Here is a 13,765-nt window from a genome sequence, read left to right on the forward strand (position 1 = left end):
GCTAAGAACATATATGTATACAGATCTTTTTGGATGGGGATGTTGGGTTCCCTAGGATATATCCCCAGGAGGGAAATGGTAGGATCATAGGGTAGGTTCATTTCTAGCCTTCTGAGAGTTTTCCAGACTGTTCTCCACAGAGGCTGGACCAATTTACAATCCCACCAGCAGTGCATGAGGGTACCTTTCACCCCACACCCTCTCTAGCATTTACTGCTGCTACCTTTTCTGATGTATGACATTCTCACAGGAGTGAAGTGGTATCTCATTATTGTCTTTATTTGCATTTCTCTGACAATCAGAGACTTGGAGCATTTTTTTCATGTGTTTCTCAGCCTTTTGGATCTCTTCTGTGATGAATATTCTCTCCATGTCCTCTCCCCATTTTTGGATGAGGTTATTTTTTTTCTTATTGTTGAGTTTGGCAAGCTCTTTATATATGTTGATTATTAAACTCTTGTCTGATGTATGGCATATAAAGATCTTTTCCCATTCTGTAAGGGTTCTCTTTGTTTGGATATTGGTTTCTTTTGCTGTGAAGAAGCTTTTTAATTTGATGTAGTCCCATAGGTTTATGCTTACCTTAGTCTTCTTTGTAATTGAATTCGTTTCATTGAATATGTCTTTAAAATTTATATGGAAAAGAGTTCTGCCAATATTTCCCTCTAAGTATCTGATAGCTTCTGGTCTAACATTCAAGTCCTTGATCCACTTGGAATTTACTTTTGTATTTGGTGAAATATAACGGTTCAGTTTCTGCATGTTTCAACCCATTTTTCCCAACACCATTTGTTGAAGAGACTCTGCTTTCCCCATTTAATAGTCTGGGCCCCTTTGTCAAAGATTAGATGTCCATAGGTGTGGGGGTTTACTTCTGGGCTCTCAGTTCTATATCATTGGTCAGTGTGTCTATTCATGTTCCAGTATCAAGCAGTTTTGATGACTATGGCTCTATAATACAATTTGAGATCTGGGAGTATGATGCCTCCAGCTCTGTTCTTCCGTCTCAAAATTGTTTTGGCAATTCTAGGTCTTTTCTGGTTCCAGATAAACATTTGTAGCATTTGTTCTATTCTCCTAAAAATGTGGTTGGGATTTTGATGGGGATAGCATTAAATTTGTATATGGCTCTGGGTAATACATTCATTTTGATGATGTTAATTCTTCCAACCCATGAACATGGAATATCTTTCCACTTCTTTGTGTCTTTTTCTATTTCCTTGAATAGTGACTCATAATTTTCAGTATACAAGACTTTCCCTTCTATGGTTAGGTTTATTCCTAGATGTTTGATTGTTTTTGTTGCTATAGTAAAAGGAATTGATTTCTGGATTTCATCTTCTTCTAACTTAGTGTTTGCATAGGGGAATGCCACTGACTTTTGAATGTTAATTTTGTAGCCTGACACCTTACTGTATTGCCTGATGATTTCCAAAAGCTTCTTGCTTGATTCCTTAGGTTTTTCTATGTATACTACCATGTCATCTGCAAATAGGGAGAGTTTGACTTCTTTTCTTCCAGTCTGTATCCCTTTAATTCCTTGCTCCTGCCTGATAGCTATGGCAAGATGGACAATCTTTCTAATATACTGCTGTATCCAGTTGGCTAGAATTTTGTTCAATATTTTAGCATCTATGTTCATCAGAGATATTGGTCTGTAGTTTTCTATTTTGGTTGTGTCCCTGTCTGCTTTGGTATCAAAGTGTTGCTGGCTTCACAGAAGCTGGAAGGGAGTATTCCAGTGTCTTCAGACTTCTAGAAGACTTAAAGAAATTTTTTATATGTATTTATTTATTCCTTTTTGTTGTCCTGGTTGTATTTATTATTGATGTCATCGTTGTTGGATAGGACAGAGAGAAATGGAGAGAGGAGGGGAAGACAGAGAAGGGGAGAGAAAGATAGATACCTGCAGACCTGTTTCACTGCCTTTGAAGCGACTCCCCTGCAGGTGGAGAGCCTTGGGCTGGAACTGAGATCCTTAGGCCTGTCCTTGCGCTTTGCTCCACATGTGCTTAACCTGCTGTGCTATCGCCTGACTCACTGGAAGAATTTTTAAAGTAGAGGTATTAGTTCTTTTTTGAAGGTTTTTTATAATTTGTTTATAAAACCATCTGGTGCAGGAATTTTATTTTTGGGAAGGTTTTTGATAACTGTTTCAATTTCATTAGCTGTGATGGGCCTGTCTATGTTATCTAGTTCCTCTTTATTTAATTTTGGAAGTTCATAGGCATCTAGGAAATCGTCCATTTCTTCCAGGTTCTCTAGCTGGGTGGCATATAGTTGTTCATAGATGTCTCGCATGATATGTTGAATTTCTGTGATGTCTGTTGTGATATCTCCTCTTTGATTTACGATCCGATTTATTTGGGTCTTCTCCCTTTTTTGTTTTGTGAGTCTAGCTAAAGGTTTGTTGATTTTGTTTACTCTTTCCAAGAACCAACATGTACTTTCATTGATCTTTTGTATGGTGTTCTTAATTTCAATATTATTGATTTCTGCCTTAACTTTAGTGATTTCTGTCCTTCTGGTTGCCTTAGGGTTCCTTTTTTCTTCTTCTTCTAGGTATTTAAGATGTGCAATCAGGCTTTTTATTTGTTCTTTTTCTTGTTTCCTAATGTGTGGTTGTATGGCTATGAACTTCCCTCTTAATACCGCCTTAGCTGTGTCCCAAATATTTTGATAGCTTGTGTCTTCATTTTCTTTGAACTCTCGAAATATTTTGATTTCTTCCTTTATTTCGTCTTTGACCCAGTAGTTGTTAAGTAGTGTACTGTTGAGCTTCCACATTTTGGGACTATTAATACTCTTTTGTTGAATGTAAAGTGTTAGTTTAATTCCACTGTGGTATGAGAAGTTGCTTGGGATGATTTCAATGCTCTTGAATTTGCTGATGCTGTCTTTGTGGCCTAACATATGATCTGTCCTTGAGAATGACCCATGTGGACTTGAGTAAAATGTGTATTCCAGTTTCTTGGGATGAATGACTCTGAAAATGTACAATTGTTCCAGTTTATCTATCTCCTCTTTTAACTCCCTTATGTCTTTATTGATTTTCTGCATGGATGATCTATCAAGTTGAGAGAGTGGGGTGTTAAAGTCCCCTACTATGACTGTGTTGCTCTTAGTATATTGCTGTTGCTCTTTCAGTAGATGTTTGATGTATTTAGATGGCTTCTCGTTGGGTGCATAGATGTTAATAATTGTTAAGTCCTCCTGATTGACTGATCCTCTGATCATTAAGTAGTGTCCATTCCTATCTTTATTAATCTTATCTATTTTAAAGTCTATCGTGTCAGATATGAGAATAGGTGTTTGTGCCCTTTTTTGTGGGCCATTGGCTTGTATGATAGTTTTCCATCCTTTCACTTTAAGTCTGTGTTTGTCTTGTTGAGTTAGGCAGGCTTCTTGAAGACAGCATATTGTTGGGTTGTGTTTTCTGATCCATCTCCCTACTCTGTGCCTTTTAATAGGTGAATTCAGGCAATTCCCATTTGCTGATATCAATGATTGAAGAAATTTTAATGCCATTATTGTAGATTTTTTTAGAGTGTTCTGATATATGGCATAGTTATGGTGGTCTGACTGTTTATAAGAGACCTTTCAGAATTTCTTTCAGAGCAGGCTTGGTGATGATTGATTCCTTCAACTGTTGCTTGTCTGAGAAGGTTTTTGTGCTTCCATCTAGTCTGAATGACAGTCTAACAGGATACAGTAGTCTTGGTTGAAAGCCTTTCTCACTGAGCACTCCATACATATCTTGACATTCTCTTCTAGCTTGTAGGGTTTCTGTGGAGAAATCTGTTGCTAATCTTATGGGTTTTCCTCTGTAGGTGACTCTTTGTTTTTCTCCTGAAGCCTTCAGGATCCTTTCTTTATCCTTATTCCCTTCCATTCTAAATATGATGTGTCTTGATGTCTTTAAGTCTGGGTTAATTCTATTTGGGACTCTCTAGGCTTCTTCAGCCTTTATGTTTTTGATGTTTTCTAGACTAGAGAAGTTTTTAGCTATTATGTCCTGAAGAATGCTTTCTTCCCTTCCCTCTCATCCTTCCACTGGTAAGCCAATAATGTGTATATTATTTCTTTTGAAGTCAACCCATAGGTCTCTGCTGTTAGTTTCAGTATCTGTTAATTTCTTTTTGAAATATCTTAATTCATTTTTTGTTGTCTCTAATTCGTCCTTGATCTTGCTACTTGTTTTTTTTTAACTTATTTATTTATTTGTTGTCCTTGTTGTTTTATTGTTGTAGTTATTTTTGTCATTGTTGTTGGATAGGACAGAGAGAAATGGAGAGAGGAGGGAAAGACAAAGAGGGGGAGAGAAAGTTAGACACCTGCAGACCTGCTTCACCGCCTGTGAAGCAACTCCCCTGTAGGTGGGGAGCCAGGGGCTTGAACTGGGATCCTTATGCTGGCTGGTCCTCACTCTTTGTACTGCATGCGCTTAACCCAGTGTGCCACTGTTGGACTCCTGATCTTGATAATTCTGTCTTCAGCCTCATTTACTTTATTCTCTCTCCCCTCTACTGTTTTCTGGAGTTCATCTATTCTGTTACCCTGTTCTTATACTGTTTTAGCTTGTTCAGCTAGTTATATTCTTAGCTCAGCTATTTCAGCTTTCAGCTCTCTAATAACCTTGAGATAATTAATGTTTTTTTTCCAGAGTTTCATTTGTTGTTTCTGCATTTCTGATGATAATTCTTTCAAACTCTTTATTCACTCCTATGATTATTTCCTTAACTAGTGTTTGGATGTTGACCTCATTATTTTGTGCTTCATCCTTTGGGGGCCTTTGAGCTGGACTGTTGTCCTGGTTCATTTCTCCAAGATTTCTTCTAGTTGATTTAGCCATTTTATATAGTGTGTTATGAGGTCCCTCTCTCAGTACTTTCCAAATAACTGATCACTCTTGCTTGGATTGACTTGTGTCTAAGTAAGATAACTAAAGGGTTCAAAGTTGTGGAAATTGATAGTTGTTTCAATATTATTTTAATCCCTGAGTTGAAGAACAGGGGCTTAAAAACCTCTTTTGTGCTTTTTCTTCATTATAGGTTATGGAAGCCTTAGGGCTTTTAAACTGTAAGTAGGCTTCTTAGCTTAGTCCCTCACTCTGACCTAGAGTAAAGCAGGATGGGGCAGAGACAATCCAGTGGTTATGCGAAGAGACTCTCAGCCCTACTACTAGGCCACTGATGTATAGATCTTCTCCTGAGTTTCCTGGTTCTCTGTCCCCTGGTGTCAGCACAGGTCTTCCCCTCTGCTGCTCCAGCCTATGAGGGCAGTAGCAATGGAGACTCACAGTTGCATTTGGTAAGTCTTAGGGGAGTCCTCTCATCCCTTCAGCTGTCTTTTTGTTGGTGAAACAGATTGGAGGTGGTGTCTCAACTGGTAAACTGCAGGACTGTTACCAGCCACTTAATCTCCCCCTAGGCTCCTCTCTGTCCAGGAGCCACACATATTTGCACTCACTGGTGATTTGGTGAGTTCCTGAAGTCATTCTAGTCCTGTGTTGTTGTGGCCCCAGATGATCTCCTTTCATGTTCCTAGTTGACCCAGGAAAGGAGAGGAAAGAAACACAGCTGTTGCTGCTCTGTAACCCCACCCCTAGAACTCAGTTTCACTTCAACCTTACTTACTCTGCTAACTGATCCTCTTCAAAAATTGTTTAAATTGAAATTGATTCAATCTTAGTGAATGTGTACTTCACATCTATTATGTGAACTGAAAAAGACTATGTTCAGGAAAGATAAATGCCTTACCTTCATGAAGCTTGAGGTTTAAGAAACAATTTAAGGGTACAGATGGTTGTGCACCTGGTTGACTGTATATATTACCATATGAAATAACCCAGGTTCAATCCCCTGGTCGACACCTACAGTGAGGATGTTTCATGAGTATCGAAGCAGTGTTGTAGGTGTCTTTCTCACTCTCTCTATCTCCCCTTCACCTCTCAATTTCTTTCTGCCCTACTAGATTAAGAAGTAATCAGTAAATAAATATTTTTTTAATATTTTTATTATTTTTAGTTACTTATTGGATAGAGACAACCAGAAATCCAGGGGTAAGGATGTCATAGAGAGGGAGCAAGACAGAGAGACACGTAAAACACTGCTTCACCACTTGTAAAGCTTTCTCCCTGCAGGTGGGGACCAGGGGCTCACACTCAGGTCCTTGTGCATTGTAACATGTTCACTCAACCAGGTGCACCCCTAATAGATATTAAAAAAAAAAAGAAAAGAAGTGATGAGAACATACAGAATGTTTGAAAAAGTCAATGATTTATACAAAAATAAAATTAAAATATATACTTAATCAAAAAATTCAGAAAAAACATACATATTCTTTTTTTCTCTCTCTTTTTTTTTTTTTCCAGAGTACATGCTCAGCTCTGGTTTATAGTGGTGCAGGGGATTGAACTGGGGACTTTGGAGCCTTAGGCATGAGAATCTCTTTGCATAACCATTATGCTAACTGCCCTTGTCCAGAAAAAAAAATTCAAATGAAAATAAAGGTCACACGCACAAATCAACACCTAAAAATAATCACTGTTACTATTTTATTGTGCATAATTTACCTCACAGACTATTTCTAATCTTTTTTTATTAGTGATTTGATAATGATTTATAAGATCATAAGATTACGGTATCCTTCCACACCACAGTTCTGCACCCTCCCCCACCCCATCTTTCTCACTCCCCTCAGTGATAACCACTGCAGTTTTTACAGTCTTAATGACAGACGTTTTTTTATAAACAAGTTCATGTGTTTCATTTCTTTATATTGCACATATGAGTGAATTCATCCAGTAGCTGTCTTTCAGAGAAATGTAGGTCAATCAGTAACAGATATAAACTATAACAAGAGTCCTTGAACACAAACACAAAATTCAAGAACCTCTTATAGGAAGAAAGAGAAAAATAAGAGATATAAGAAAGACTTAAAAAGTACTAAAGAGAAAAATTGCATCATTTAACAAAACATAGAGTGATGTATGTGTATAAACATGCCATACATAAAAGTATACATATAATTTATATATAAGTATATTATATACAAATACATTTAAGAAAGTGTTTCTTGAACTGTTCTTATTTTACCATTCTTTGCCTGAACATGCTCTATCCATATCTTCCTTCCTCCCATATTTTAAAAGTTGTTTCTTATTTCTGACTTGTGTTTCTGGGTCTGTTTTACTGTTTACCATTGTTGAGAGTTAAATGTTCCTTGTTTCTCTCTATGTGGCTCTTCTTTTGGTAATTATTGCAAGGCAGGTCTGGTTATGGCAAACTCCTTCAGATTTTATATGTCCTTTATTTTTTATATTTTGATTCCTCCTTCATATGCAAGTGATAGCTTTTCAGGGTAAAGTATGTACGACTGGATGTCTTTTATAAATATTGAATATGCCACTCCACTCTTTCCTAGCCTCCATGGTTCCTGCAGCAAAGTCTGACTCAAGTCTCAATATAGTGCTTTTATAAGTCACTTTATTTATTCCCTGGAAGCTTGTAAGTTTTTTCTTTGTCCTTGACTTCTGATAGTTTCACAAAGATGTGTGGTGGCTGGCATCAAACCTAAATTGCACACAGGCAAAGCTGAGCACTATCCAAGTGAGATATTTTGCTGACCTTCAAACTTTGTCTTAGTTTTTTTAATTGGGGGAGGAGTAAAGTATTTATTAACATTTAGAGTATAGTTTTTAATACATAGGCATAGCCTCTCATCTCCCCTTGATAGGTGTCTAGGAGACAACATGACTCTAATGTTCCTTCATCCTGTTCATTTCCCCTCTTCCCCAGAGAACTTTGCTTTAGTGCAATACACCACATCCAGTCTGAGTTTCACCATCTGTTTCTCTTTACTTTCCCTCATTCTTATGTTCTACCTATAAGTGAGATTATCCTTTTTTACTTTTTATTAATGATTTAATAATTATTAAGAAGATTATAAGATAAAGGTTATAATTCCATACAGTTCCTACCACCAGAGTTTTGTGTTTGATCCTCTCCATTGGGAACTTCCCTGTTCTTTATCCCTCTGGGAGTATCGACCATATTTATTTTGAAGTGCAGAAGGTGGAAGGTCTACCTTCTGTAATTGCTTCTCTGCTGGATATGGGTGTTGGCAGGTTGACCCATACCCCCAATCTGTTTCTATTTTTCCCTAGTGGGGTAGGACTCTGGAAAGGTGAGACTTTGGGACACACTGGTGAGGTCATCTGCCCAGGGAAGTCAGGATGGAATTATAGCAGCATCTGCAACTTGGTGGCTGAAAGGCAATAAGATAAAAAGTAAGACAAATTATTTAATAAACAGGAACCCAAAAGTAAGAACAGGACAGATAAGAAGGTGAGAATATTATGTATTGATCTTTTTCTGTCTTGTCTCACTCAACATAATACCTTCAAATTATGGTCAATATGTTGCAAAGGAGACGACCTTGTCGTTTCTTAATAGCTGCATAGTTTTCAATTGCGTATATGTACCAAAACTTTCTTAGCCATTCAACTTTTATTAGGCATCTGGGTGGCTTCCATGTTTATATTACAAACTGTGCTTCTGTGAGCATAGGTGTGCATAAGTCTTTGTGGATAGGTGTCTCAGTTTTCCCTGGGTATATCCCTAGGAGAGGGAATGCTGGGTCATCAAATAAGTCTATTTTCAGTATTGTAATGAATCTACAAACTGTTTTCCATTGGAGTTGAATCAACTTATATTCCTTCCAATAATGTAGAAGAGTTTCTTTTCCCTTCTTGTATAACCTCTTCAACAGTTGTTGTTTCTGTTTTTTTTTTCTTTTTTTTCCTCCAAGGTTATTGCTGGGGCTTGGTGCCTACACTAAGAATCCACTGCTCCTAGAGACCATTTTTCCCCATTTTGTTGCCCTTGTTGTTGCCCTTATTTTTATTTTTGGCATTGATGTTTTTGTTGGATACGACAGAGAAAAATCGAGAGAGGAGGGGAGACATAGAGGGGAGAGAAAGATAGACGCCTGAAGACCTGCTTCACCACCTGTGAAGTGAACCCTCTGCAGGTGGGGAGCCGGGGGTTCAAACTGGGATCTTTATGTTGTTTCTTGCACTTAGCACCATGTGCGCTTAACCCACTGCACTACTGCCTGTCCCTCCCCAATTTTTTTATTAGTGATTTAATAATGATTGACAGAATTATGAGATAAGAAGGGTACAATTCCTACCACTTGGGTTCTGTATCCCATCTCCTCCACTAGAAGGGTCCCTAGTCTTTATCCCTCTGGGAGTATGGACCAAAGATTTGTCTTTTCCAAGATAAAGATGAGTATGAGATGATCCCACTCATCAACAGAAGTTGAGAAAGAAGATCAGAAAGGGAAACTAAAAGCAGGATCTGACTAAATTGAAAGTAGGGCACCAAAGTAAAAACCCTGTAGTGAGGGGGAGTGGATATGTGGCTTCCTGGGCCAGCGGGGGGTTGGGGTGGGGGTAGGTGGGTGGGATGGGACACAATCTTTTGGTGATGGGAATGATGTTTATGTACACACCTATTAAATTGTAGTCATATAAATCACCATTTAATTAATATGAGAGGGGGAAAAATTGATTGTATGTCTAACAAAGGGACTTTTCAAAATTAACCCAATTATCAAATAATGTGATGATAACAATAACTATTCATTGTCTTCTTGAACCCTAAGACAACAGGAACCTCACATTTCCACTATAGAGCCTAAACTTCCCCGAGTCCTGGGACCCTAGGGTAGGGTCCACTTTCCCATATGCTTCTCCCAATTCTTATCAAATAATATTGCATCCACTGTTTGCAACCTAATCAATGCAATGAGTGCCACCCCAGCATGCTTCACTTCAGACTGTCCAGAGACTTCAGGTGTGGAATGACAACCCTTCAGCTTCATCACTCAGGTGAGACCTTTCCTTTCATAGTATTCTCTAATTCCATCCCAGGTGGTTCACTTCCTAACAAAGTCCCAAAACCTAGATATAGACTAGGTTCCAGGAGATAGAGCATATGTTCACACCTATCTATAAACTAGGGCAAATATATACCTGAAAGCAGTAGTACACTAGAGTTTGCAGTGAGTCCCCCCCAACACTTCAGCTCCACTATTCCAACCTTTGGGTCCATGATTCTTCAACAATTTGTTTGGCTTTGTATGTTAATTCTTTTTTCAGCCACCAGGTTCCAGATGCTACCATGATGCTGGCCAGGCTTCCCTGGACTGAAGACCCCACCAATGTGTCCTGGAGGTCCGCTTCCCCAGAGACTCACCCTACTAGGGAAAGAGAGAGGCAGACTGGGAGTATGGATCTGTCGCTTTGCGGCAGCGGGACGCAGAGGAGAGAGGAGGTCCAAAGTGAAGAGGGAACACAATTCTTTATTTGTGTGGGCACCTCAGGGTTGGATCAGAGTTTAGCGGTTCGGGTCACGGGAGCTAGCCAAAAATGGCCATCCCCTGCTACGTGCACCACCCTTCCTTCACCAAGGTGAAAAACTGGGCGAGAGAAAGAGGGGGAGGAAGTAGGAGGACTTTTTATAGGGCAACAGCCAGGAGTGGCGTGTCGGGACAGGATTGGTTGGGAAAGGCACTTGAGAATACCATATAACTCTCATGGGAAGTGGTTGAGCCTGAGGGTACAGCCTGGCAGATGTGACTTCATCTGCATAATTCCCCAGCATCTCCCTTTTTCTTTATATCTAATGGACACAGTATAGGAAATTTAGAGTGGAGCAGGCTTAAATGTTTTTTAAGGAATGCTGTGCTCAGGTGGGAAGATGTAGGATGTTTTTGTGGGGGAGGGAAGACTTATGTGGCCGCCAACCTTGTGAGATTCATGTGTCCCCCCTGTGCTCAGTCCCTCTTTAGAGAGAGACTTACCTGGAGGGAAGAAGATTTTTTCTTTGTTTGGATATTCAGGTATTCATTTTATAGAACAACCAAACACAAAATGGTGAAACTTAAGTAAGTACATGAGTTCCATTACAACATGAATTTGGAAATGGTTACTGGACCGTTGTTACCAATATAACTTGTTTATGTGGGCAAAATTAGAGTTAGAATAGAATTGTCCTTAATATAAAAATGATTCTTCAGGTGATTATTCTATTCTCAAGTAGAATATTATTAAAGTGTTAACTTGTGGGGCTGGGTGATGGTGCACCCAGTTAAGTACACATAGTACTAAGTGCAAAGACCTACACAAGGATCCAGATTCCAGGATCCCCCACTGCAGGGGATCCCTTCCTCTCTATCTCCCCCTCCACTCTCAACTTCTCTGTCGTATTTAGTTATCGAAAAAGAAAAAAAAAAAAGGCTGCCAGCAGCTTTGGTTTCATAGTGCTCAGATAACTGAGCCCCAGCAATAATCCTGGAGGAAATAAATACAGTTTTGACTTGTTAATGAGTAACAATTTTACAATCCAGACAGTCAGAAAATTCATTACTTAATTTCTTGAAAGGACATACAGTTAACCATTCTTCCTTCATCCTACCATAGCATGTTTGTGGGGCCATTATAATGCTGTGGCATCTTTATAACTGCCCTGATAAACTGAAGAAGAATGATTATCATTTTATTACAATAGGATTCTAGGATCTTTATGACAGATGTGTAAATGGATATTTTTCTTCTTTCTCACATAACCTAAGCAAAAGATACAATGAGTTCTATGTCTTGACAAGATTTTAAATCCCCCCCCCACCAAATTTGGAAGAAGTAGTGTCATTAGTATTATCTCTGCTATTTTGTCCTTGAATTTATAGTTAATTCCTGATGTTTGGGTTGAGATAGACAGAACTATTGCAGTGGCCTGTTCTTTTTTATTAATAATTCTTTCAAAATATTTTATTAATTATTTTAATGAGAAAGAGATACAGAAAGGATGAAAGTAGAGCACTGCTCAGCTCTGATTTATGGTGGTGCTGGGGATTGACCTTGTGAATTCAGAAGCTTCAGGCATAAGAGTCTCTTGAACAACCATTATGCTATCTCCACAGCCCTGCAATGGTCTTTTCTTAATACCAATAGTTAATCAACTAGTGGGATGGTACATGGTAGAGGTGCAAAACTAGATGAGGGTTTCCCTGCTCTGTGTCATGAATACAACTACATCTCTAGAGCAATGTGGTTTACCTTCTTAATCTTTTAATTTTATAATTCTATCAATGATTGCAATAACACTGAATTGTAGCTCCTTTATAGCCAGTAGAATAATCTGCATAGTGGAACATATCTAGGTGCTAATAGAGTAAGTACTTGAGCTTTTCAGAGATAGCATAGGAAAGAAACTAAAAAGCTGGGACGTGGATCCAGGTATAATATTTAAGAAAGGAAATGTAAAAAGACAAAGAATTATTGGAGGAGGTATGAGTTTTATTAATAATAATAATAACCTACACTATATAAGTGTTTCCTAGAAATATATATTGAATCTCTCCTGTATCCATATGCTCAGAAATAAATATAATGAGCTGAGTGGGAGGTTGAACAGAAAATTATCTAAATCCTTTCCAAATGTAAATTTCTGACACCATGACCTACCACCATCACTGTGCAGCTCTTCCCTCTTAATTTGCAATTAGCTTTGCAATTATAGTTTTAGTAAAATGCTTCATTGGTCTCCACTTCTAAATGCTTAATATCACTTTAGTGCAGGCAACAAGGAGACAAACAGGTACATTGTTGATGAAGGCATTTGATCAATGTCGAAAATACTGTTTCATTTTGGAGGAGGTTCTTCAGCTCTTGTTTTAAAACATCTTCCTTGTTATGTGTATGTTGTTTGCACTGTCGTCAAGCACAAAACTCTCATCTACAACTGAGCAAATATATCTCTTATGCTATTTTAAAAATCACTGGCAAAAGTGATGGCATTGAATAAAATAGTAGGGGTTGAAAGTAGACTGATGCTATTTCTTAATGTTGGTGTGCAATGCATCTTCCCCATGTATATGCTTAAAAAATATATATCTTGAAAATACTTCTAGTGGTTTTGTTTCAGGAGACTTGGATGCAGTATTTCAAGGACCACATTTTGACAAAACACTGACTGAATAAATAGTGAATATAATAAATTAAAAAGAAACATTGTGCATATGGGATTTCTTCATCTAGAGGTAACATGAGATATTTTAAAACAAAAATTGCTTTTCATTGTTTGTACAGAAACATCGGGAGTTGACACATGAGGAGCAGAAATGAATCTGGAAGGGGGAAATTAACAATGGAAGATAATCATGGTGGTGGTGATGTTGGTTTTGGTGCATCATACTAGACTAGTGCTGTGGAAAGGCTTACCATCTCTAAATATAGTACCAAGTGGAACCATAAAATATGGTCAACAGAGTAAATGCTAGTTAAAAACTTTGAGGGCAAAGAAGTCAGTCAGTATCTATGCAGTTATATTGATATCTATCAATAAGTGTACATATATATTCACTCCTGAAAGTCCAATCACTAATTTTTTAAATACTAGCTTTCATTTGTATAATACATTTTCATGCTTAGTATGGTTAAGGAGAGAAGTAATGGAGAAAAAAAAAAAAAAACAAGATGAACAGGGTAAACTGGTTCTCCAAATATAGACTCTTAAAAAAGAAAGGAGGAGTACAGCTTACCCAGCCAAGTTTCACTTTGAAGGAGAACTCCCAACACAATGTAACTACCAAGCAGCTTTGGCATGACTGTTTATCACTGCCAGCAAAGACCAGGATGAAACCCTTTTTTCTGAAAAGAAAAGTTTTCAGATTTTGATGAGAACAACATGAACTC

This window comes from Erinaceus europaeus, chromosome 4, assembly GCF_950295315.1.
Source record: "Erinaceus europaeus chromosome 4, mEriEur2.1, whole genome shotgun sequence".
NCBI classification, from domain to species: Eukaryota; Metazoa; Chordata; class Mammalia; order Eulipotyphla; family Erinaceidae; genus Erinaceus; species Erinaceus europaeus.